At 33.4% G+C, this 25,742-nt stretch overlaps 1 protein-coding gene across 1 annotated transcript in view; it reads right to left on the reverse strand.

Moving 5' to 3' along the window:
• Nucleotides 1-25,742, reverse strand: part of PRKN (parkin RBR E3 ubiquitin protein ligase) — a 1,934,491-nt gene that overhangs the window by 1,695,040 nt on the left and 213,709 nt on the right. The gene's annotated exons all lie outside the window — the stretch shown is intronic.

The raw sequence follows: 25,742 nt of genomic DNA on the forward strand, positions 1-25,742 counted from the left end.
AGCAGCAGCAACAGCAACAACAACAACAATAACAATATAAGGAAGGCGAATTTTGAACAATTATTTCTGTGACCATTACAGAAGATAAAACATACTTTCATCTTCTCAACAGATAACACTAATATGATTATTAAGTTGATTGCTTTTGTTTAATTGTTTTTACTTATTGCATAGTGTTGTTCAAAATATTATGTAGAGGTAGAAGAGTTATCAAGAAATTACTACAGTATAAAATTAGAAATAAAAAAAGTTGGAAAAATGGCAAGGTGAAATGCATCATTTTGCAGGCTGGTTACTGTGAATTTTGGTTTACTATCCTTGTTACAACAGAGAACAAAATAATATTCTGAACTGAAAAAATAATATTCTATGGCATAGAAATTTTGATTAGTTATCTTTTGATAAGACTATATTTTTATTAATAAAACTTAAAATTATATACACTTTTTAAAAATTAGTAATTATATCATAATGTCAGTTCACAAAGAGCATGTGATCAGCCATAAATCCCAGAAGTTTTTACATAGGAACTATTGCTGCCAAATCAGCTCCACCAGTCTTTACTTGTGAAACTGTTTTGTTTTGTTTTTTACCTAAATTCATGAATTTACATTTATCCATGTTAAGGTACTGTATTCTAGCCTATTAAGATGATTTTCTATCTTTATTCTCATCAATTATGTCAATTTTTCCCACTTTGGGAAAATGATGAGCAAATCTATACCTTCGATCTAAGTCTCTTATAAAAATGCTAGTGGCAAGTATATCAGACATTGTATTAAGTGTTTACAAATATTATTTCATTTGATCCTCATCAAAACGTGAGGAAGTACATGCTATTATTATCTCCATTTTAAAGTTGAGGAAACTAACTGAAGCAAACAGTGGGTCTCACAATTAGTAAGTAAGTGTCTGAGGCAACTCAGGTCTTTCTGACTCCAGGTGCAGGGCTCTATCCAATGTGCCATCACCTGCCTCAGATAAACAAAACATCATCAAAGGATGATAGGTTCAGATCGTAGACTCATCATCATAAATCTTGAGCTGGAAGGGACTTCAGTGGCCAACAAGTCCAATGACTTGTTTTAGTAATAAAAAACTGGGTTACAGAGAAGTGACTTGTCCACAGTAACAAATATAGTAATAGCAGCAAAAAGATTTGAACATTTCTGAGAAGAAACTAGATGGCACAATAGATAAGAGTATTGAACCTGGAATCAGGAATACTCATCTTCATGAGTTTAAATCCAGCCTCAGACACTTCCTAATTGTGTGATTCTGGGCAATGTTCTCATGAGTAAAATGAGTCAGAGAAGGAAATGGAAAATCACTGTAGCACCTTTGCCAAAATTGGGGGGGGGTCACAAATATCCAACTCAGAAAGAGTTAGATAAAATGGAAATTACTGATCAATAACCAATCTTTGACTATAAATACACTTTCCAATGTGCCACATTCATCCAAAAAATATGCATCATGAAAAAAATCACACATATATGCAAGAAATATGCATCATTGGCTAAGGACCCAAATAATTCTAAGGGAATAAAAGGAATAGAATAAGTAGGATTACAAAAGGGTAGGTTGAAGGGGACAGCAGGTAGAAAGGGTATGATTTACTTGGAGACTGCATTTGTCATCATTATAGAGTTGAATAGACTACAAGAGTTTTGTGTGAAATTCTGAACATTCTGTGACAACTGAAGCAAAGTAAGTATTAAAACTTCAGCTCTTAAATTGTCATGCATTGTTTACTTACCCAGCCCTATAATTAGTCATCTTATACTATAATTCATTTTCTTTTTGTTTTCAATGTAGCCACAAAAAGTTTTGTCCCTTGCTATTTTAAATTATTTTAAGCGTTGGCTTTTATCCCTTTGTTAGTGTCCATATTCCATATCTAGGCATCACACACACAAACACACACACACACACACACACACACACACACATACACACACACACACACACACACACACACACACGAAATCTTGAAAACTTATTAAGGAGAGATTTCTCTATTGACTAGAAAAGAAAAACTGATATTTGAGTTTTAAATTATATAGGCTGGGAATCCACAACATACCATTCTCTGAAAGGATTTTAAAATACAATTGTATTAGCAACATTTCCCTTATCACTCTTGTCAACTTAAAATTCTTCATCTGTCTCAAAATTTTCATACTCTCAAAGCTCAAAAGGTTAATAATTGAATTTTTAAAAGCAAAATATTCCATATTAGTATTTTTAAAAATTATTCTTATACACTGATAGCTTTTAATACTTTAATGTTTTCCTTATGTTTTCTTTAATTTAAAAAAAAATTTTAGGAACAGAAATAAAATAAGTATGATGATGATTGGCATTTGCTTGGTGCAGTGAGTTTGAATTTGAATTTGATTTTCATAAAAGAAACAATTTACATATTCTTGTGGTATCTAAGACATCATGATATATCCAGACTTTCATTGTATATGTTACTATATCAAATGAGATAACATATGTAAAAATTGCTTACTCCAATGTCTGAGACACACTAGGCACTTAATAAATGTATATTCACATTCCCTGATTACTACATGATGGGCTGATAGACCAAATTACAAGATTATTAGGAATGATTCTATATGAATGGGCTACATTTTGAACAAAATGGAAATCCCACTCAAAGTATAGGTCTGGTTGGAATTCTGAAGTAGGAAATCTTTGGGCAACTTGTAGCTAGAGGTCAGCATGATACTACTATGAATCCATCAGATAGGAATCAGAAAGAAGAAAGGAAGGTGGGAGATCATCCAAGACAAAATTTATCTACTTGAAAATTTACAAAAGTCTCATAGCATTAAATATTCCTTCTATGCCCCAGAGCCTGGCCCCTGAAAATTATGCATTTGGTATATGTATTACTGTACCATTAACATGCTGAATTTACTTCATGGTGGGCTGCTATGACATCAATTACAATGACCTACCAAAGCCTTGACTTAAGGTTTAGTAAAAGGATAAATACATTAACTCTTATTTATACCTTTTAAAAATTAAAGTTAGGCAAAATGAAAAGGAAAGCAATAAAGAATAAAACTAATAAGACAACAAAAGATTAGTTTTTAATATCTGTGTTCTATTTGTCTTTAGGTATTCAAAATTGCTGTTTGATATTTTACCAGTGAAAATATTTTACTGAGGAAAACAAATTGTATTTCTGCCTCAAAATTGTAAGAAAACAGTAAGAGGAAACTATTGCTATTTTTATTATTAGTAGCAGTAGTAGAAGTGATGGTGGTAGGGGAATAGTAGTAGAAGTACTAGTAGTAGTAACAATTAAATAATACTTTAAGGTTTGTAAAGAACTTTACAAATATTATTTTATTTGATCTTTACAATTACCTGGAAGATAAGTGCTATTATTATCTCCATTGTTTTACAGAAAAACTAAGGTAGATAGAGGTTAAATGATTTGGTCAGGGTTTCATAACAAGTAAATGTCTGAACCTGTATTTTGAACTTAGGTTTTCCTAACTCCAGGTCAGCATCCTATCTATTATGCCATGTAGCATGAGTTATATTTACAGTATGAAGATTTGGGGAAGTATAATATCCCTTTATACAAAATCTTTAAAATTAGATATCTAACATATATATGTATTGCATATGTATATATATTCATGATGTACATTTATATGTGTGTATATATATATCCATATTTATATATCATTATATGGCTCCTCAGACATTTTTTGGATGTCTTAGTGAAAAGAAAAATTTTCTAAAACTAAACTTAAAAATAGAGACTATTAATGACATTCTTGGTCTGGAAAGACAATTCATTGAAATCAAAATGTGGCCATTTTAAGTATATTCCATTTCCCATGATAATTTGATGTCCTATTTCAGTGAACAGGAGCAAAATGTCTGACTAATTGAAATATAGTGGTTGTGAGTGTCAAATAGTAATAACTACCCAGGCACTGATTAGGGAAACATTACTTTCCCCTTGATAACTGTTTTTTTTTTCCCTCTAGCATGTCAATGTTTGCATTATTCATACATTTTTGTCAGCGTTTATGGCATTGGGTTAATGATATGACATTTTCCATTCTTGTTTCTATCAGGGGGCTTGTTATTAGATTACTGCTCAGTGCTTCATGTGTCATAATATGATAAATGCCAAACATATGCCAATCAAAACTTTCAATTGATAGCATTTGCTGAAATTTTCCATATGCTGGAGTTCAATCAGACTGTTTTTTGATTTGATGATTTTTGGCTATTATGTTTTTGACATACATCATTAGGAGAAAATTTTGCACCCAACAATAAGGGAAAACAAATAAAAAGAAACTAAATGATGTCTTCTTTGATTTACTCCAAATATAGAAAGAATAATGACAGCTCTCCATAGTGAGTATGCTATAGGGTCAGCTTTCTTACCAACACAGGCACATTTTCTTTTAAAAAAAAAAATAGTGTTGTGACCTTCAAATTGCAGTGCATATTAGCCTTTTTAAAGCATTTATACATCCATTATTTCATTGGTTCCTCCTTTTTAACAACTTCACAAGTTACATAAAATAGAAAATATTATCATTTATGTTTTATGTTATATATCTAGAGCCCAGAGAAGTTATGACAAGTCACTTTAATGCTAAGTGCCCTGGATAATTCCCTAAAACTACAATTTGCAGAGAAAGTAAGTGTCTGCATTGGTAGAGGGAGTTTCCTCATGTGGGAATTTCTTGTATCAATGAAATTACAAGCCCTATTCCTATGCTTCTAGCTATGTGCAGAGCATTGTACTCAGTGACAAAAGAGGTACAAAAATTTATCAGTCTCTCATGGAGTTTACAACTCCCATATAGTAATAAGTATAAGACATGATAAATGTCAGATGTGAACAAATTGCTATACATTGATCCCAGAGGGGAAAAGTCTTTATTGATTATTAAGATCAAAGATAACTTCAGCTTAAACTATTTCCTTGGGTAACTACTGATGGTTTCTGATCCCAAGAGAATCATGGTATATGCCATATTAAATCAGAAGACACATATAAGAGAGTAGAGATAAGAATAAGCATCAAAAAACAATTGTAATGATTTACAGGTAAAGTTATCAGGTCTCAACTAAGATAGTGACAAGAATAAATAAAAACATATGAAAGAGACATGAAAGAATAATCTCTAAGATTCAAATGTGTCTATGATCTCATTTATCTGAATATCTTTCAAATAATGTAGATCCTTAAAGTCTAAACATGCCTCTGCATTTTGTGCAACTATTGTCCATATCATTCTAGACATTTTTTACAAGTCAAAGACCTTCATAATTTTTTCCTGACATTTCAAACATACCATACTTGTCTTCCCTTGCTCTCATTTCATGGTTAATAAGCTCATTTTTTTTTTGCTTTGAGCATTTTACTAATAAATTCTTTTACTCCTTAGTTCTCAAATTCTCAAGTCCTGAAGAACAATGAAGCGGGACTTCTAACTGACTGGATATGAGGATGAACAAACACAAGGGCCATCTCCAGTTGTCTTCATCTACATCTTGCCACTGGACCCAGATGGGTCTGGAAGGGAAACTGAGGAAGGTGACCTTGCCCAGCCCTCCCTCACTTGAATCCAATACACTTACATGTCATAGCATCATGTCTCTAATGTCAAGGTTTTCTTTGAGAATAAAGGACAAACAACAACCAGTGAGGACTGAGAACAAAGGACAAACAACAATTAGTGAGAACTGACTCTCAGGTTTCAAAGTTTGCATGACTAGAAAACTGAAAGGAACATACAAGAATACTATAAGGAATCCTCCTAAAGGATTAAAAAATTGAAATCTGGTTCAAAAAGTCAGAGGGTGAATCAATTGTGTCAAAGACTGATAAACTGTAGATGAACTGATAAAACTAAATTCTTGCGCTTTCAAATCTGACCAGAGATAATTCAGTCAGGAATCTATAAGGTCCATTAGCATCTATTAATTAGGCTCCCTTCCTTGGACATCTTCTTTTAAAGATATAATTATTACTAGACCACCTTCATTTGATTTTTTTTTCATTAATTCCCTTGAGATTCTCAACTTTTTATTGTTCCATATGAATTTTGTTGTTATTTTTTCTAAATCATTAAAATATTTTCTTGGAAGTCTGATTGGTATAGCACTAAATAAATAGATTAGTTTAGGGAGTATTGTCATCTTTATTATATTCGCTCGGCCTATCCAAGAGCACTTAATATTTTTCCAATTATTTAAGTCTGACTTTATTTGTGTGAAAACTTTTTTGTAATTTTGCTCATATAATTCCTGACTTTCCTTTGGTAGGTAGATTCCCAAATATTTTATGCTATCAACAGTTATTTTGAATGGAATTTCTCTTTGTATCTCTTGCTCTTGGATTTTGTTAGTGGTGTATAAGAATGCTGAGGATTTATGGATTTATTTTGTATCCTGCTACTTTGCTAAAATTATGAATTATTTCTAATAGCTTTTTAGTAGAATCTCTGGGGTTTTCTAGGTATACCATCATACCAAAGAGATACTAAAAAAGGGAAAGGGACCTATATGTGCCAAAATGCTTGTAGCAGCCCTGTTTGTAGTGGCTAGAAACTGGAAAATGAATGGATGCCCATCAATTGGAGAATGGCTGGGTAAATTGTGGTATATGAATGTTATGGAATATTATTGTTCTGTAAGGAATGACCAGCAGGATGAATACAGAGAGGCTTGGAGAGACCTACATGACTGATGCTAAGTGAGATGAGCAGAACCAGGAGATCATTATACACTTCGACAACGATATTGTATGAGGATGTATTCTGATGGAAGTGGATTTCTCTGACAAAGAGACTTAACTGAGTTTCATTGGATAAATGATGGACAGAAACAGCTACACCCAAAGAAGGAATACTGGGAAATGAATGTGAACTATTTGATTTTTGATTTTCTTTCTGAGTTATTTTTACCTTCTGAATCCAATTCTCCCTGTGCAGCGGGAGAACTGTTCGGTTCTGCAAATGTGTATTGTATCTAGGATATACTGCAACATATTTAACATATATAGGACTGCTTGCCATCTTGGGGGGGGGGGGGAGGGAGGGAGGGGAAAAAACGAAACATAAGTGATTTCAAGGGATAATGCTGTGTAAAAATTATCTTGGCATGGATTCTGTCAATACAAAGTTATTATTAAATAAAATTAAATTAAAAAAAAAGATATAATTATTACTATACATCTCAATGCAATAAACACTAAATGCTTCAAAGTAAATGAATATAAATGAATTTCATCACTTTGTCCTGGGATTCCAATAGTTAGAGTTAATAAAACTAAATTTTGTCTTGTTTAAATAACTCCTAAGATGCTTAGTTTGGGGAATGACTTCATTTAGGCTCATCATTACTTAGGATAAAGTAAACTGAAACAACCTGAGAGAATGGGAAGTTAACATTATTAGTATTTGAAATGTTATCAACCTTTATTTCTATTTATTTGTATTTCACTACCAACTAATATACTGTCAGGAAGGAATTAGACACACTTATCAACCACATTAGCAGGATGCTTCTCTTACTATAATCATTAGTGGAGAGGTTATAATTAGGTTCTAAATTCAATGTTTCATTATGATGAATGGACTTTTATACTTAAAACTATTTCAGGTAAAGAGCAAAAGATAATTAAAGAAAAATATAGCATCTGATTTCATATTAAAAATAATACCTATGACATTTAGGTAAAAAGTATTTTATTGCCTAGAAGAGTGGAGCATGAAGTCCCCTGCAGAATCAAAGAATGTCCCAAAGGCTATATATGCTCAATCCACTCTTCCTATAGTAGTTACTCATAAGACTTGACTTCCAACACCAAACCTATCTATTACCATTATTGTTCAATATTCAAATGCCCCATTCCACCCACTCACCTACTGTTGAAGTTCTCAGCCTTCCTCTTTCTCTTTCAGGGAACCTCTTCATCTGGGAAGACACATACTAATTCATAGTAGCAGTTGTATAGGTGCCAATGGGATTTTCTAGCTTTCTTCTCCAAGTATATATATTAGCTGCTCACCAGATCACTTTGCACCATAAATAAGCGCTACTCTAGGACCTTGCCTAGTGAATAAGAATCCTTTTTTCATGCTTCTTATTTGGTGTATGAGAGAATATCTACATGGCTTGAGCAGGCAAAGATGTGCAAAAATCTTTCTACTGAAAGCCATTCTATGCCCACTTTTCATTTCGATGGAGAAAATTTCCATATTTTTGGTCATTCAGTTTTACAAGCTCATTATCATCCTCTTACATCCATGTAGTTGCCATTTCTTGCCAGTTTTCTTCTACCACACCCTCCACAGCCATTTCCTTTTTTCCACTCACCTAATCGTCAACCTAATTCAGGTTCTTACATTATTCTCACATGTACTGTTTCAGTGATCTCATAATTGATCTTTCTGTCTTTCAGTCTTTCTAAAATTCAAATCTTTCTCCACACATATGCCAAAATAAATTTTCTTAAATCAGGTTTTAATCATGTCACTGTCACTTCACCTCTTCTCAATAGACTCCAGCTATTCCTTATAATGTATAAGACAAAAATTTCTGTTTGATATTTAAAGTCCTTCACAACCTACTTATTCTTCAAATTCCCCCCAAATCATACATAAAATACTGAAATATGAATATGAGATTAAGCTGTGATCCCATAATCACATCATGATATGTGATACCATATTTACAGAGAGAAAAAGTATATTTACATTGGAAACTTTCTACTGAATTGAAATTAGAGATAATTAAGTTTTGTCCATTTATGTGTAGTATATGGTGAATATCTACCTATGCGATATTCATTGAGTACTATGATCGCTTATTTGTTTGCTCTGTTGTGTAACTATCAATGAAAGAATTAACTAAAATAAAGAACTCAAACTGCTTACTTAGATACAATGATAAATTTTAAAGGAGTAATTATTAACAAACAATCATTTATTATAATTAAAAGTGGAAGTGAGGGCTAGAGATATGTTGCAAATTGGTTCTTGGGCCATGAAAATTACATTTGAACCTATATAGCTAAAGAATTACAAGGAAGGAAACCAGAAAGGAAGGGAAAAGGGAGAAGACACACTGAGATTTGGGGATATCCTAATGGTTTAACACCGTCACTAGGAGTTAGCACTTTGGTAATGCTCAAATCCTACTTGAAAGCATTAACATAAGTCAATCATTTATAAAGAAATCTGTGCCGAATCTAGTAGACCATAGTGTTACCTGAATTGGATGCAGCTTGGTCTTATGTGGTTAGATTGGGGAAAATAGTTCAGCAGACCAGCATGGCCAAAGCTTGAGTTTTGCCCATTCTTAATTTTAAAGAAATTATAGTCAGTAAAATTTCAAAATCCTTACCTTTTCACCTGCTTAGATAGGAAGATCTAGGACATTTTTTCCCTCATTTTCAGCTATTTTACCCAAGTTAATAATGAAATATATAAAAGTGGTGAATTCTAATACAAAAGCATTTTAAAGGATTTTTACACAGTTTTCTAGTTCAATTTTATCTCACTATTTAAAGCAGGTTGCTATTTAACAATGGACTTTTTCTACTCCCTTGGTGATTTGAGAATATATATTTTTGTGCTCCAAGGATTGGCACTAAATCATAGTATATTATAGAATATTTCTAGGAATGCATACAAAGCACATTCACAAATCACAAATACTGGATAGGTACAGTGTCAGTCTATTCTGAACAAATCTTCTATGTACATGCTTCTTTGCATACTGTCTACAGTATTAGAATGTAAGTTTTCTGAATATAGATATGTGAAAATTTCTTCATATTCCCCAGGGTTAGTACCATGCTTGGCACATAGAAAACACTTTATAAATGCGTATTGTTGACTTTCAAATGAAACATGAATTGCCACTTTACCATATGCCTGAAAAAAAGTATGTATATATAAAAGGTGACTTTTGTCCAGTTAGATAAATTAGAAAAAGACATATATTAAAATACTAATTATTAATTTTTAAAATATTTTAATCACTATTGTGTTGTATTTTTCCCGCCTTATTTACATGAATAGATTTAACATTCACATTAAGTAGGAGGTAATCTATTTATTCAGCAAATATTTACTGACAATCTACTAGATACATAACAATGTAGAAGGTTTTATAGCTATCAAGGAATAGAAGGAACTTGTACTTCATGTGGAATGATAATACATTGTATACAAATAATTATAATACAATTATATTAAGTATATAAAATGCTGTGTAAGGAGTACAGATTAAATGAATTATAGGAGTTGAGAGGAGGCAAAGACAATTTCCAGTTGAAGTGATCAGGCAAAGTTTCTTTGAGAGACTAAGATTTAAAGGATAGGGAGAATTTGCTTGGGTGACTTGGATAGTAAGCACAGAAAAGCAAGAGAAAAGATACAATTGTGACAAAAAGCAGAGTATGTTTAGAGAATAATGAATGGATCAGTTTGACTTGAAAAAGGAAAAAGTAAGAGGTTACATTGGAAGATTTAGACTCAATATGACAACATTAAGCTTGAGAATTTGTATTTTTTTAAGTTTATATGCACCTATACAAGATTTTTAAGCAAAGGGCCTGAAAAGATTAAAGGGATATTTTATAAAGAGTATTTTCACATAAGTGTTTGGTGGAGAGGCATAAAACTAGTAAGAGTGCCAGAGTGGTTCTGGTATGGGGTGATACAAACTTGAACTAGCCTATTATCAGTAGGAAGGGGAAAGAAGAAACAATAGAAAAAGAGTGAAGGAGGGAAGAAATCATGATTTGATTGGAGCAAAGCAGAATGAAAAATAAAAAATGACACCAGTGAGTCTGGAAATAAGGAAATCTGGACACATAAAATTGACATTTTCAAATTCTGGTGCTTGGGAAGACTTTTGAGAGTCCTCTGAACAGCGAGAAGATCATATCAGTCAATACATAAATTAATTCAAAATACTCATTAGGAGAAATGTTGAAGCTGAAGCTTAAATACACTGGCTATATAATAAGAAGACAAGACCCACTGGAAAAGATGTTGATGTTAGGAAAGATTGAAGGCAAGAGGAGAAGGGACGGTAGAGAATGAGATGGATAGAGTGTGTCATGGAAGCAACAATCATGAGCTTGGACAGGCTTTGGAAGATAGTGGAGGACAGCAGGACTTGGTGTTCTGTGGTCCGTGGAGTGGTGAAGATTTGGACAACAGAACAATAACAGTACCCAATTTAAAAGTAGCAATATCTTTAAATAACTTAAAGGTAACAATTGGGGAAGAAGATAAAGATTTTATTTTTAGGTGTGATGAATTTGAAGTGACTGTATGACACTTGAGTGGAAATAAGTAAAAAGACTGATAGAAGAGTATCAACAGCAAATCCTTGCCAAACACTACAAAAGTGCAACAGAATGCCAGGAATGAAAAGGCAAAATGGAGCCTTGAAATCTAATGATCTGGTCTGTTCTTAGGGAGGAGAATGTGTGTGGGGGGATTAGGGGGAAGGAGGTGGGTGCGCATGTATACATGCACTTGTGAATATGCAGTAGATGGAGGAAGAAAATGAAGGGAAAGCAAAAATAAAAAAATAATAATAATAAATAAAAATTCCTGTATCTAAGGAGCCCCCAATGCATCAGTAGCTATTATAAAAGAACTATAGCCTTAATTATCTGAAAAATTTTTTTTCTCAGATAGAATGACTCAACCTCTCTGCACCAGGCACAATATGACCAAAACTTTACGGTACTTCCTCATATACTATGATAGATATAAATGTATATTATTGTCTATAAGAAGGAAACCATGGCTGCACAACAAATGAGGCCTACATGGGCAGTTAATATTTTCAACTCAGCCTTGCCACTAATTTGCTGAGTGATCTAGGACAAACCACTTAACTCCCCTCTGCTTCAGTATCACTATAAAATGAGGACAATAGAATGGCACACTTGTCAAAGCATCCAAATTGCTACATTGATGGCCATTATGTAGACAGACGGATCTTTAACTCTGACAAAAAACCAAGGACTCTATCATCATGTGAAGTGATTAGGGTTATCTTTAGAAGAAAAAAAAGTTCAGCTTTCAATAACATTTATGGCACTAAAGTATTCCTTTCAGACTATCTTTATCTAAATACAAAGGCAGGAGGGGGTGACAACTATTTCCTAAGGAGAAATACTATGGACTTAATTGAAAGGGGGTAAAAAGATTCAAGAAATCTCACTTTGCTTTCTGAATCTCATCAAATCAGAAGACTAAGAAAAATATTTTTCTTTTATTCTGAAACACACACACACACACACACACACACACATTTAATCTTTAATTTTATCACCTAAGTAGTAAATAACCTGAAAATAAAAGTGTTACCTACACACTGGGTTATACCTTCCTCACATAGTTTAAACACTGTGCCCTTTTAATTTTCTTTGTTTCAATATTATTGCACGAACTAGCTCTATGAGTTGGACAGCTACTATATGCTATATTGTGATCAGAATATGTTAACCCACCTTCCTTCCTTCTTTAAAGATATAAAATCCTACATTGATGACTACTATTTCATCATTATCTCAGGTCAGTACTGGTAGAGGCTGATACCTTAGCCCAGTACCATATTTCTCTCTTTATTCTTCCCTTCCCCTCAGGGGTCCTCAAACTACAGCCCACCGGCCAGATGCAGCAGCTGAGGACAATTATCTCCCTCACCAGGGCTATGAAGTTTTTTTATTTAAAGGCCCATAGAACAAAGTTTTTGTTTTTACTATAGTCCAGCCCTCCAACAGTCTGAGGGACGGTGAACTGGCCCCCTATTTAAAAAGTTTGAGGACCCTTACTGGGATCCTCTGGCTCCATATATATTTCAGAAGTCACAGCTCCTCTTCCCCAATCTCCTGACCATATGTATTTGTCAGGAACTAGGTGCATCATTCCACTCAATTCAGCCTTAAATTCTGCCTCAGTATTCCATTTGTTTTTAGAGTCATTCCAGCAACTATAACCACATTAAGTCTCCCTCACACTTTCAACTCAGTTCTGCCTTCCAGGACACCTCATTTCTTCTATGCTCTACCCATTTGGTTCAGTTTTCCTGAAGATGCAGAATACGCCACTTTTGGATCCTCTGCATTTAGTCCTAGAACCTCTTCCTATCCTTTCTGTACTGTTCTTTAGAACTCAACAACTGTTTTATTCAAGAAAATAGAAGCACAATCCTTGGAAGCATAACCTAAATCTCAAAGATAAACACAAACTTATCTTACTTAAGCATTTCCTCCAACAGAAGAGGTTATTCATTGCAGAAACACTATATTAAGGATAATAGTAACAGGATTTTTAAGCCCATTGAAAGCTTTTGTCACTACTGATTTGCCATCACTAAAACAAGTCAGCTTCACAGTATGAGGTATAAAATCAGGAGTTAAAATTAGTTGATTTCTTATCTTAAAACTAATCAAATAAATGTCTTCATAGAATAAAATTTTTAAAAACTTACTGGGGAGGGATTTTGTGAATTACAAAACCTGATCACATATTCTATTTGTTCATCATTTAGAATATTTTTCAAATGGTTTCAATATACTAAAGTCTTAAATGTTTTGCTCAAAGCATTCTTGATTTGATTTTTCACACATAATATATTTTAAGGACTGTTCATTTGATTGCATTTGGCTCATTTAAACTCATCTCATCAAAATGCAAAATTTCTAAGAGCTATTTTATCTCCAAAAAGTCATTTAAGTCTGATTTATGACCTATTTTTCTTAGGAGAAGGAAAACAAATTTTTACTAAAAGTAAGTGAATTCAAGGTATCAAAAATTCAAATCTGGTTCAAAATTCAGAAACCATGAGATCTGAAGTTTACCATGATAGATACTATGAGTATCTGAATTTTTATGATGAGGAAATAGTATTTATTTATCAAGACAGAGAATCTGAGAGCTGGAAGAGACTTTAGCAACCATCTAGTCTAATTCCTACAGAAAAATAACCTCTATTCCATACTTTCTGCTTGTAAATGTCTAACAGCATTGAACTGCATTTGGGAAGACATGAGTTCAAATCCTGCCATAGATATTTTCTAGCTGGGTGAACCTAGGCAAGTTACTTGACCTTTCTCAGATTTCTCATCTATAAAATGGGGATGGTCATAATAGCATATGCTTTCTAGGTTGGTTTTGAGAATAAAACAATAATATCTGTAGAGTATGTTTCAAATCTCAAAGTACCCCAAAAGGCCAGATATCATCATGTTCATTCTCCTCCTTATCCCTGGAAACTCTCCAAAGAGAGGGAATCCATCACCTCTAAAGGTAGCTACTTTACTTTGGGAGAATTCTAATTTTTAGGAAGTATTTAAATCTATAAAATAAAATGACTTTCAGAGATGGAGTATGAATTGAAAGTTATTTCTCTTTAGGAAGAGAAAAGGTACTTGACTGCTGGAGCTTCCCTACCCTGGGAAAAGATAGGCTACTCTTTCCTTGAACTGAAAAAGGGTATAATTCTATCCAGGAGTAGTAAAAAGTGTTCAAAAATATATAAAGTGAGATAGGATTGAGAATTTGATTAGTGAGAGCAAGAAGGTAGAATGGAAGGTAAAAGGATAAACTAGATATAATGGTGAGCAAAGAGAAGACTGCCTTTAAAGGCAGGGTTGGGCTGCTCTTGACTACTTGCCTCCATCTTTCCTCATTCAAGTTAAATAAGTCAAAACAAATATAAAATTCTGAAGCATGAAGAAGAGAGAATTTAGGCATAAAGTGAAGTTTTGCCTCATTGTCTACTCATTTTTTGCATGAAAAGGTAGATGCTAAACTGAAAATTGCCCTTTTCTTTGAAATTTCTTACATTTTCTTTTTTAATTAGCCCTAATGACATCTTAGATAAAAATTTGTTCCAAAATAACTGTTTTTGATCTGTGTTCTTTATTGTTGTAAAAAGTAAATCAGAAAAAGAGAGGCTATCAAGGCAAGATATATAAATAAAAGTGAAAGGAGCAAAGATTCAGACCCACATCTGAATCTTGGATTCCATCTCAGTGGGTAAAGTGCTATAAGCCAAAAAACCCCAACAACTTGTTTTTTACTTGTTTTTAATAGTTTTACAACCTCTGAATACAGATTTCATGATCTACCCAATCTTTCTAGGAAGGAGAAGGATGCCTCAGTTAATTTTATTTTCTCCTTCGGCTATGTTGTCTGACATACAAAATGTTTCTACGTGAGGGACAGAATGGAGGTATTAACTAAGGGAAAGATCATACTGCTAAAGTGAACTATACAATGCAGGTATTATCTAAGGGGGAATCAAACCTCTGAAATAAGCTAACTCCAGGGAAGAGTTAGACAGCAGTGTCCCCATCTACAAAATGATAGGGAGTATATGCAAGAGAGAGCAACTCGTTTTCCTAGTAACATAAACATCTCCTATCCCACACTCAGCTGGACTAATACTATCTCCCCTTTACCTTTTCCCATAGGGCTATTGTGGAGAAAACATAAATCTTAAATTACTCATTAGGCATTATACTAAATTCATAGAGGAAAGAGAAAGGACTCTGGGGTCAGAGTGCCTGGGTTAATCTTAAATTTCTGACATTCACTAATTGCATGCCTTTAGCCATGTCATTCAACTTTTCCAGGTTGTAGATTCCTCTTCTATAAAATGAAGACCTTGAATTAGATCTTCTGTAAGATCTTTTTCAGCTTTAGATCAATAATAAATCAATAAATGAAGTTTTGGATTCTGGGGAACTAGCAATCTATGATACACATATTCATGTAAAAGTTTTTAAATGGTGAAAAAAATCAAGAGTCCATCTCAGGAAGATATAAATCCATTGATCCTGAAGTCAATTTGGGGTCAAATTAGCATTACATTGAAACTATGCTTAATAAATGTTTTTTGAATGAACTCATATTCTCTTTGATGATCATCCCTGTTCTCCTGTTTTGGAGATAAAAAAATCAAGAAAAAAGTACATATTACCTAGGTCAGTATCCTGAACACATACTAGGGATTCAAAAATATTTATTGAATGGCAAAAAAAACTAGTAGAAATATCTAGATTAGCAATGAAAATATTGACTTTCCAAGTACAATGTGGATTAAAAGACAAACACATTTTTCCAGAAAAAGAAAATTCCAACAAAAGTAAGAGCAAAGGAGTCTTTGCTAACTGTAGTAATAGCCAGAGAGGCTAAAGAGGTTAAATGTATTAAAAAGAGAACTGATTAATATAAATTTGATTTCCTTTTTCCTCAACAGGATGGGAAATATCTCAAATATAAAAGGCTAAGTGGAGGATAATAAAGGTGAATAAAGCCATAAATGGATTTACTTATAAGTAGAGATTTTAAAAGATTATTTAACTTAGCATGAATAGTAAAATATTCAAGGTAATTATCAGACAATTAATGAAATATTGAAAATGGAGAATGAAGTCCCAGTCTTCCCACCTGATGGTGCCATGCTGCAATAAAGAATAGGATGACAATTCTTCATTCTGTTGGGTAATTTCATGTAAAATAAAAATGCCATTTTTAAATACATCATAAAAGGTACCAAATCACTGTGCTTAAATGTTAAATTGTTTTTCTAATAGGATTGGTATACTCATTGAAGCAGCTATATATTTTTACTTGATCCATATTTGGAATTCATTTGTGAGGAAATCAGTGGAAGTCAGACATATCCAATGCAGCCTTGGAACACATATCTCTCTGCACTAAACAATTAGTTTAGAGCAGTCAACAGATAGGATTTTGCCTGAGCTCTCTCTAGCTTCCCTCAGAATCAATGCTAGATTCAAGCCTCTGAACACATTTTGTAGTGAAAGAACCCACAAACATTCTGAGTTGCAATAATTTTGCAGCTTAAACTATCTTGGTAGGACTTCAGGAGAAGTGTGTCTCAGTTGGTCAGAGGGAAAATGGCACAGTATAGAGATAGCTTGGGGAGGCCTGGAATGGGAAATCCAGAATGGGGAATTTAGTGGGAGGCTCTTAGCAAAAGAACAGCAACACTGCCTACTCTATCCTGGTTCAGAAAGGCAGAGGATAAGCAGGTCTGCTGTGAGATCTCCAATACAACTACAGATAGCAAATAGCCCCCAAACTCAGCATACCAGGCAAGACTTGGCCAGGCCAACTTAGCACAATGGGAAAGCCCCAGTATAACGGAAAGTTTGTGAGAGGTCTCTGTACCCCTGCAAAAGAAGCTTGGGATAATCTCCTCTGTGTCCAAGGAGCAGAACTCAACTTTTAAAAATGAGCAAAAAAAAAAAAAAAAAAAAAAAAAAGGGAAAAAGACCTCCAATCATAGAAAGCTACTATGGAGTTAGGGAATATCAGAATACAAATTCACAAGAAGACAACAGATGAAGTCTCATAGGGAAGGTATTAAATGGTCTCAACCTCAAAGAGCTTTTTTTTTAAATTATAGCTTTTTATTCACAAAACATATGCATGGGTAATTTTTCAACATTGACCCTTGAAAAACCTTCTGTTCCAACTTTCCCCCCCTTTCTTTCACTCCCTCCCCTAGATGGTAGGTAGTCTATTACATGTTAAATGTTGAAATATATGTTAAATCCAATATATGTATACATATTTATACAGTTATCTTGCTGCACAAGAAAAATCGGATCTAGAAAGAAAGAAAAAAATCAGAGAAGGAAAACAAAAATGCAAGTAGACAATAACAGAAAGAGTGGAAATGCTATGGTGTGTCCTACCCTCATTTCCCATAGTTCTCTTTCTGGGTATAGCTGATTCTCTTCATTACTGAATAATTGGAACTTGTTTGAATCATCTCATTGTTGAAGAGAGCCACATCCATCAGAGTTGATCATTGTATTATCTTGTTGTTGCCATGTATAATGACCTCCTGGTTCTGCTCATTTCACTCAACATCAATTCATGTAAGTCTTTCCAAGCCTCTCTGAAATCATCCTGCTGGTTGTTTTTTATAGAACAATAATATTCCATAACATTCATATACCACAATTTATTCAGCCATTCTCCAACTGATTGGCTTCCACTCAGTTTCCAGTTTCTTGCCACTATCAAAAGGGCTGCCACAAACATTTTTGCACATGTGGGTCCTTTTCCCTTCTTTAAGATCTCTTTGGGATATAAGCCCAGTAGTGGATCAAAGGATATGCATAGTTTGATAACTTTTTGAGCATAATTCCAAATTGCTTTTCAGAATGGTTGGATTTGGTCATAGTTTCACCAATAATGTATCAGTGTCCCAGTTTTCTGACATTCATCATTATCTTTTCCTGTCATCTTAGCCAATCTGACAGGTGTGCAGTGATATCGCAGAGTTGTCCTAATTTGCATTTCTCTGATCAATAATGATTTGGAGCACTTTTTCATATGACTAGAAATAGTTTCAATTTCTTCACATAAAAATTGTCTGTTCATATCCTTTGACCCTTTATCAAATGGAGAATGGCTTGATTTTTTTATACATTTGAATCAATTCTTTATATATTTTGGAAATGAGGCCTTTATCAAGAACCTTTGAATGTAAAAATGTTTTCCCAGTTTATTGCTTCCCTTCTAATCTTGCCTGTATTAGTTTTGTTTGTACAAAACCTTTTTAACTTAATGAAATAAAAAATTTATATTTTGTGATCAATAATGATCTCTAGTTCTTCTTTGGACACAAATTCCTTCCTCCTTCACAGGTCTGAGAGGTAAACTATCCTATGTTCTTCTAATTTATTTATAATCTCATTCTTTATGTCTAGACCATGAACCCATTTTGACCTTATCTTAGTATATGCTGTTAAGTATGGGTCAGTGCTACTTTCTGCCGTACTAGTTTCCAATTTTCCCAGCAGTTTTTGTCAAATAGTTGTGGTGTTCTCTTCTTTTCTAAAATATAATCATTCTCTGGGTGCAGGTATAATCATTCTCTGGGTACAGGTTTCTTGGGAAGGTTCTGGAGGCAGCCTTAGTTTCAGTTCAGAGTAATAATCACTTCAAATGCAGCCAGGAGTTAAAATCCAGTCCTTTATTGTCTCTTCCAAAATAGACCAGTTAGCTTTCTTTGGTTCTGAGACCTTTCGTTGCTAGTCTTTTGCCTTTGCCTCTGCTAGCTTCAGCTTCTCCTCTTCTGAATCCCTAGTTCTGCCTGACTGCAGTCTCTAGCTTCTCAATCTCCTCCACTGACTGACTTCTGGCTTTCAATCTCTTCAACTGACTCCTACTTTCTCAATCTCTTCAAGTCTCTCAACTGAATCTCTAAAAGCTTCTTATATATGATCTCTTGAAGGTGTGAATCCAAAGATTGACTCCTCTGGGATTGTGGGAGATGTAAACTTGTGAATCTCATACTGAATCCTGACTTGTGAATCTCCCAAACTTGTGAACTAATGTGTGAGCTAATGTATGAACTCTCAAAGGTGTAAACATAAGCATTGTTTCTATCAATTCTTGTGACTTAACACCTTGTAAGGATTCTAACAAATAGTGAATTCTTATCCCAAAATCTGGGGTCTCAAAGAGCTTTTTTTAGCTCCTTTAAAAGCAACTGAAGAAAATAATTCATTAAAATTAGAATTGGACAAATGGAAGTGAATGAAGACATCAAGAATCAGTCAAACAAAATTTAAAAAATGAAAAAAAAAGATGAAAATGTAACATACCTCATTAAAAATACAACCGACATGGAAAATAGCTCCAGAAGAGATAATCTACAAATGACTGGACTACCTGAAAGCCATGATAAAAAAAAGAATCTAGGCAACATCTTTCGAGAAGTCATCAAGGAAAACTGCCCTGATATTTTAGAACCAGAGGGTAAAATAGTCTTTGAAAGAATCCACTGAGCACTTCCTGAAAGAGATCCCAAAATAAAAATAAATTACAAAATTATGACAACAAGAAGAAAATACTGCAACTGAACAGAAAGAAATAATTGAAATATTGAGTAGACATAATCAGGATTACCTAGGACCTAGCAATTTCCATATTAAAGGACTGGCAGATCTGGAATATCATATTCCAGATGGCAAAGAAGCTTGGACTACAAGCAAGAAGTCACTACCTAGCAAAACTCAGCATTACCTTTTGGGGGTAAAGATGGATATTCGATAAAATAGGGGATTTTCAACCATTTCTGATGAAAAAAACCCAAAACTGGACAAAAAATCTCATCTTCAAATATAGGACTCAAGAGAAACATAAAAAGGTAAATAGAAAAGGAAAAAATATTTTAGAGATTAAAATGTTTGTTTCTACATGGGAAAATGATACTTTTAACTTTTAAGAATTGTGTTTTTGTGAAGCTAGTTAGAAGAGGTAGAAGCTATGGGTATAAGTTGACTTTGGTGTGATGATATAAAAAAAATTAAGGGATGAAAAAAGGATTGTAATAGGAGAAGAAAAAAATAAGGTAAAATGGATAAAAGACCTATTACTATAGATGGAAAGAAGGGAGGGGAATGAGAATTGTTGGAACCTCATCAGATTTGGCACAAAGAGGGAATAATACATACTTAGTTTGGCATAGAAATTTGTCTCACCCTATAATGAAGTAGGAGAAGGGGAAGAAAATAATAGAAGGGAGGGCACCAATAAAAGAGGAAATGAATAAGAAATGGGGAGCTAATGAAAGAGAGAAGAAATTGAGGGAGGTGGGGGTTAGAAGCAAAACTGGTGAGGAGGGAAAAAGTCAAAGGAGAAAGAAAAGTATAAGTAGGATTGCAGGTAATACAGAATTAGTAATCTTAACTGTGGATATGAATGGGATGACTCTCCCAAAAAACAGAAGCAGATAGCAGAGTGGATTAAAAGTCAGAATCCCACAATATGTTGTTTACGGGAAATACATTTGAAACAAAGAGATACATACAGAGTAAAGGCAAAAGACAGGAGCAGAATATATTATGCTTCAGCTGAAATTAAAAAAAAAAAAAGCAGGAGTGACAATCCTAATCTCAGAACAAACAAAAGCAAAACTAGATCTAATTAAAAGATATACGGAAGAAAATTACATCTTGCTAAAGGGTATCATAGAGAATAAAGTAATAACAATATTACACATATATGCACCAAGTGATATCGCATCCAAATTCTTAGAGAAGTTAAGAGTTGCAAGAAATAAACAGCAAAACTATACTATTGGGATTTCAATCTCCCTCTCAGAATTAGATAAATCTAACCACAAAATAAACAAGAAAGAAGTTAAGAAGATGAATAGAGTTTTAGAAAAGTCAGGTATGATAGACCTCTGGGAAAAATTGAATGAGGAGATAAAGGAAAGAAAGAAAAAATTTATTTATAATATATTAGACATTCAAAAATAATTGAAACAACATTGGTGGGTTTTTTAAATTTTTTTTTATTAACAAGACATTGATTCTTATATCTCCCCATTTAAAAAAAGATATAAATTTTTAAATTTGAAAGAATTTCATGTTTTAAAAATGTCATTTTTTACAAATATTGATATTTATAAAGTGTTTTATAATTTGTAAAAGGCCAACACTTCATAAATACAAAGAAAGCATTATATATTGCATTATAATCTTTAGTTCAATTTTGCTCAATTATTTTATTGATACTGTTTTTCAGGAATTGATGAACAAATGTATAAAATGCTTAATAATGTTAAGAAATTTACATTTCATTTCTCTTTCTAGATCAAACATTCTAAAACTCAATTTAAATTAATTTATCTGTAACGAGGTGAATTTTGAGAGAAAGAACTGAGTTTAAAGCTATCTTTTTGTTTAGTTCTTAATCTTGATCCTCCTCTACTTTTCAATATTCCTAGGGGTGCTTAATGCCGTGATTAAGAAACTTGGACATTGGAATCATCACTGTCATGAAGGAAAAAATATTTTAAAAATAGAATAGATGGTACAGTGGATAGAGCACTAGCCCTGAAGTTCAAATCTGGCCTCAGTCACTTGTCACTTCCTAGTTATGTGACCCTGAGCAAGTCACTTAACTTTAATTGCCTCAGCAAAAATAAAAACAAACAATGTTTTATGTTTTAGTATAAGCATATTACAAATGTTCCAGCCCACTTCTAAAAGCACAATTATTGAATTTAAAAGTCTAGGTCCATTTAAAAGAGTAAACTCCAAACAACATGGCTAACTGTTATTTTTTTTAAAAATCTTATGCATTTGAATCTATTTCCTCATGTAAAAAAACCATTTAGTACCTATAGTATTTTCTTCATTAAATTGTTGTGAAGCTCAAATGAAATACTATATATAAAGTATTTTACCAGAGTGAAAGTGCCATGTAAATATCAGCTCTGAAGATGATAATGCTTTTAAAAAATAGAGCACATTAGATTTCATTGCAAAAAATGTAAATTAACTTTTTTTTGAAATATGTACAGCATCATATATATATACACACACACACATACACACACACAAAGAAAATAGGCCTAAATAAGGTCCCTATTAAATTTATCTTGTGGTTTTATCTTTAGTACCTTAAGTCAGGCCTATAGAAGACAAGGCTAGATGAATATAAAAATACATGGTATTTTGTTTTGTTTTGTTTGCTTTTCATTGTCTTTCTTTTGTTTTCAAGAAAACTGTATTAGCAGAGCATCCTTTTCATATCAAGAACCCCGGTCTAGTAGTGGAAGGACAAGCATATTATCATGGGCTTCCTGAAAATAGCATAAATGTTTTTCACTACCACATCCAACAATTATTCCAAAGATTGATGTGTTGTTTTAGTAACGCTCTATCACTCAGAATCCCTCTGTTTATGTCTTCCCTCCCCCAGAGGGTAACCATTCTAAAGAGTTATCCCTCACTGTATGCTTCAAGACCCATAAACTCTCTGTGAGAACAATTAAGGGCTTCCACTACTCAAATTGAAATAGATACCAATTAAGCAAATTATCCAATAAAACTAAAAGAAAAAAATTAAGCCCCCACACATTAAAAAAATATATCACCCACCTACCCTGAAATTATTAGAAATTTCTACTTTATAGCTTATTGAGTGCTTAGTAGTTTTTCTTCACTACTGTTGCCAGAAAAGGATAATCCTTGCTGCTTTTACCCTTTTTGCTTGTAACTCTAATGCACCTTGTATTCCCTAAGCTAAACTATAAATTTTTGATAAATACCATATTCTTTGAGATTTGGGGAAAAGATTTTTTATACTTATACATGTCATGATTTGAGATAATAAAGTGACAAAATATATCAAGGAAAAACAATATAGACTAGTTACTTCAATAATCAAAACATAACACATTATATTCAAGAAAATTTTAATCATCTACTTATTGAAATCTTTTTAAAAATACTACTTCATTAAGTACCTCTCTTGGGGGAAAAACATAATGGGTTAAAGTACATTTAATGAAAAAAGGAAGGGAGAGAATGATGGGAGAAAGAAGGAAGAAAAGAAGAAAGGAAGAAAGGAAGGAATGGGGAGAAGGAGAGGAAGAAAGAAGAGAACAGGAAGAGAGCAGAAGAAGAGAGGAAATAAATTAAGGAGAAGAGGGAGAAAAAGAAAAGGAAACAAGGAAAAGGGGGAAAAGAGAAGAAGGAAAGAGATAAGGAGAGGAGAAGGAAGGACAGGAAAAAGAGGAGAGGAAAGGAGACAATTGGAGATCAGACAAGAGAGGTGTTCAGCCATTTTTCAATTATGTTTCACCCTTCAAATCCCATTTGGGGATTTCTTGGCAAAAATACTGGAGTGGATTGCCATTTACATATTAGGAGACTGAGGCCAACAGTGTTAAGTGAATTTGTCCAGAGTAACATGGCTAGAATGTGTCTAAGGCCAGAAAGTCACTCAGGAAGATGAGTTTTCTTACCTCTAGACCTGGCACTGCATCCACTGGACCACTTAACTGTCTGATATAAGAGGGGACACCAACATGTTACTTTTTTAAAAAATGAGAAAAGAAAATTTGCAGTTAAAGGAGAGGAAATACATTTCCAGAAATTATTATACACAATTATATGCTAGCAAAACCGATAATTTAAGTGGTACAACTAATGCTTTAGAAAGACAAGCAAATCAATTCATTATAAGTGAAGCTGTGAATTGGCTCAACCAATTTGGAACTCTATTTGAAATTTACCAGCAAAGTTAATACATTGATATTTGATCCAACCATCTTACTCCTGGAAAAAATATTTCCTGAAGATTTTTTTCTTTTTTTAAAAAATGATTTTATTTTATTATATTTATTTACATTTTTTGTTTTGTTTTGTTTTTTGCTGAGGCGATTGGGGTTAAGGGACTTGCTCAGGGTCATACAGCTAGAACGCGGTAAGTATCTAAGATCAGATTTGAACTGAAGTCCTCTGGACTTCAGGGCTGGTGCTCTATCCACTGTGCCACTTAACTAACTCCCCTGAAGATTTTCAATGGCAATATAAAATTTTTTTATATATAAAAATATTCACAGTAACATGATAATTAAAAAGTTGAAAATGAGTGTCTGACAAATGGCTTAGAAATTAATAGCATAAGAAAATAATGAAATATCAGTACATTGTAAGGAATAATAAAGATGAAGAGTTCAGAAGAAAATAGGAAGACTTGTAGGAAGTTATATAGATTAAGAAAAACTAAGGCAAAAGAATAACAAATAATGACTACATAATGGTCTCTAGAAAGAGAATGACACTCTCAAGCATTATTGAAAAGTTAGGAAGAGAGGAAGATTTGGGGTAAAAGACAAGGAGATCAATTTTAGACATAATAAATATAACTGTTCATAGGACAGCCAATTCTTGATGTCTAATAGTCATTTGGGGATATGAGACTGAACAGTAGGAGATATGTTGGAGCTGAACAAGCAATTCTGAGAGCCTTCATAGAAATGATAATTAAGACCATATACTGTTGAGACCATCAAGTAAAAATAGTCAAGAGGGAGAAAATAAGAGGGTCCCGGCCCAGGAGTATCTGAACAGTTAACTAACATGACCATGGATGAACATCCAATAAGAGACAGAGAAGAAGTGGTCAGACAGGTAGAAAGAAACTTAGACGAAGATGGTGTTACTAGACCCTAGAGAGAAGAGACTATCAAAAAGAGTGACTGTGAAAAGCTGCAGAGAGTCAAGAAGAATGAGTTAAGAGAGGAGTGAAGAAAAAGAACATAAAGGCATCTATTACAAATGACTTTCTTAATGAATTTATCCATAAAAGAGAGGAGAGCTACAGAATATTGTCTATAGGGAATAGATTGATCAAGTGAGGCTTTATTGTTTTTGTTTTGTTTGTTTTTGAGGAGAGGGGAAACATAGGTAACAGGAAAATAACTAGCAGATAGGATACACTTGAAAATTAGTGAGAGAATAGGGATGAGAGATGAAAGAAGATCTTCCTACTGGAGGATAGAAGATGGAATGGGATCACTTGAGCAGATAGAGAATTTTGCTTTGGCCATCTGAATAGACAGGGATGAAGAACAAGACAGTAGCAGAAAGAATCAAAGGCAATGGAATGAGTCACAGGAGAGAAGAGGGAGCTCTTTGCAAATGGCTTCAATTTTTTTTCAGTGAAGTATGAAGCAACATTCTAAGCTGAAAGGGTGGAGGGTGAGAGAACTGGATTATATATGAGAGAAGATTCTAATAGAGATATTTTGCTTCCAAGTCCAGAGAAATGTAAAGCAAATGAAGGACCATGAGGATAATGATGTAGAAGTCAAGAGAAAAAAGGAATAACAAGTAAAATAACAACAAA

The sequence above is a fragment of the Antechinus flavipes genome, chromosome 4 (assembly GCF_016432865.1).
Source record: "Antechinus flavipes isolate AdamAnt ecotype Samford, QLD, Australia chromosome 4, AdamAnt_v2, whole genome shotgun sequence".
Classification (NCBI taxonomy): domain Eukaryota; kingdom Metazoa; phylum Chordata; class Mammalia; order Dasyuromorphia; family Dasyuridae; genus Antechinus; species Antechinus flavipes.